The following is a 2811-nucleotide window of genomic DNA, read 5'->3' on the forward strand; positions in this document are numbered from 1 at the left end:
ATGAACGTTCAATATTTAGCTGTTTTGCACGGTTTATTAAAGCAAGTTCGTTTCCATTTTTACACTAACTTGTAATTATAATTACGCTTAGCAAATTTACCACACAAATGCATGGGTATAGACCACATTTGGATCAAGTTTCGTGGAATTCTGAGAACGTTTGATACTAAGCTGTTTTGCACGATTTTTTTAAAGCAAGTTCGTTTCCCTTTTTACACTACTTGTAGTTATTATTATGCTTATCAAATTTACCACACAAATGCATGGGACTAGACCTATGTTTGGTTCAAGTTTCATCGAATTGTAAGAACGTTCAAAATTTAGCTATTTTGCACGGTTTTATTAAAGGAAGTTCGTTTCCCTTTTACACTGACTTGTAGTTATTATCACGCTTAGCAAATTTACCACACAAATGCATGGGTCAAGGCCTACCTTTGGTTCGAGTTTCGTGGAATTTTGAGAACATTCAAAATTTAGTTGTTTTGCATGGTTTTAGTAAAACAAGTTCGTTTCCCTTATACACTAGCTTTTATTTATTATTACGCTTTGCAAATTTACGACACAAACGAATGGGTGTAGACAAGCGTTTGGGTCAAGTTTCATGGAATTCTATGAACGTTCAATATTTAGCTGTTTTGCACGGTTTATTAAAGCAAGTTCGTTTCCATTTTTACACTAACTTGTAATTATAATTACGCTTAGCAAATTTACCCACAAATGCATGGGTCTAGACCACATTTGGGTCAAGTTTCGTGGAATTCTGAGAACGTTTGATACTAAGCTGTTTTGCACGATTTTTTTAAAGCAAGTTCGTTTCCCTTTTACACTACTTGTAGTTATTATTATGCTTATCAAATTTACCACACAAATGCATGGGACTAGACCTACGTTTGGTTCAAGTTTCATCGAATTGTAAGAACATTCAAAATTTAGCTGTTTTGCATGGTTTTATTAAAGGAAGTTCGTTTCCCTTTTACACTGACTTGTAGTTATTATTACGCTTAGCAAATTTACCACACAAATGCATGGGTCAAGGCCTACGTTTGGTTCGAGTTTCGTGGAATTTTGAGAACATTCAAAAGTTAGCTGTTTTACATGATTTTAGTAAAGCAAGTTCGTTTCCCTTATAGACTAACTTTTATTTATTATTACGCTTTGCAAATTTATGACACAAACGAATGGGTGTAGACCAGCGTTTGGGTCAAGTTTCATGGAATTCTATGAACGTTCAACATTTAGCTGTTTTGCACGGTTTATTAAAGCAAGTTCGTTTCCATTTTTACACTAACTTGTAATTATAATTACGCTTAGCAAATTTACCACACAAATGCATGGGTATAGACCACATTTGGGTCAAGTTTCGTGGAATTCTGAGAACGTTTGATACTAAGCTGTTTTGCACGATTTTTTTAAAGCAAGTTCGTTTCCCTTTTTACACTACTTGTAGTTATTATTATGCTTATCAAATTTACCACACAAATGCATGGGACTAGACCTACGTTTGGTTCAAGTTTCATCGAATTGTAAGAACGTTCAAAATTTAGCTATTTTGCACGGTTTTATTAAAGGAAGTTCGTTTCCCTTTTACACTGACTTGTAGTTATTCTCACGCTTAGCAAATTTACCACACAAATGCATGGGTCAAGGCCTACCTTTGGTTCGAGTTTCGTGGAATTTTGAGAACATTCAAAATTTAGTTGTTTTGCATGGTTTTAGTAAAACAAGTTCGTTTCCCTTATACACTAGCTTTTATTTATTATTACGCTTTGCAAATTTACGACACAAACGAATGGGTGTAGACCAGCGTTTGGGTCAAGTTTCATGGAATTCTATGAACGTTCAATATTTAGCTGTTTTGCACGGTTTATTAAAGCAAGTTCGTTTCCATTTTTACACTAACTTGTAATTATAATTATGCTTAGCAAATTTACCACACAAATGCATGGGTCTAGACCACATTTGGGTCCAGTTTCGTGGAATTCTGAGAACGTTTGATACTAAGCTGTTTTGCACGATTTTTTTAAAGCAAGTTCGTTTCCCTTTTACACTAACTTGTAGTTATTATTATGCTTATCAAATTTACCACACAAATGCATGGGACTAGACCTACGTTTGGTTCAAGTTTCATCGAATTGTAAGAACGTTCAAAATTTAGCTGTTTTGCACGGTTTTATTAAAGGAAGTTCGTTTCCCTTTTACACGGACTTGTAGTTATTATCACGCTTTGCAAATTTACCACACAAATGCATGGGTCAAGGTCTACCTTTGGCTCGAGTTTCGTGGAATTTTGAGAACATTCAAAAGTTAGCTGTTTTACATGGTTTTAGTAAAGCAATTTCGTTTCCCTTATAGACTAAATTTTATTTATTATTACGATTTACAAATTTATAACACAAACGAATGGGTGTAGACCAGCGTATGGGTCAAGTTTCATGGAATTCTATGAACGTTCAATATTTAGCTGTTTTGCACGGTTTATTAAAGCAAGTTCGTTTCCATTTTTACACTAACTTGTAATTATAATTACGCTTAGCAAATTTACCACACAAATGCATGGGTCTAGACCACATTTGGGTCAAGTTTCATGGAATTCAGAGAACGTTTGATACTAAGCTGTTTTGCACGATTTTTTTAAAGCAAGTTCGTTTCCCTTTTACACTACTTGTAGTTATTATTATGCTTATCAAATTTACCACACAAATGCATGGGACTAGACCTACGTTTGGTTCAAGTTTCATCGAATTGTAAGAACGTTCAAAATTTAGCTGTTTTGCACGGTTTTATTAAAGGAAGTTCGTTTCCCTTTTACAC

The sequence above is a fragment of the Sesamum indicum genome, linkage group LG3 (genome assembly GCF_026168435.1).
Source record: "Sesamum indicum cultivar Baizhima isolate 11 linkage group LG3, ASM2616843v1, whole genome shotgun sequence".
Lineage (NCBI taxonomy): Eukaryota > Viridiplantae > Streptophyta > Magnoliopsida > Lamiales > Pedaliaceae > Sesamum > Sesamum indicum.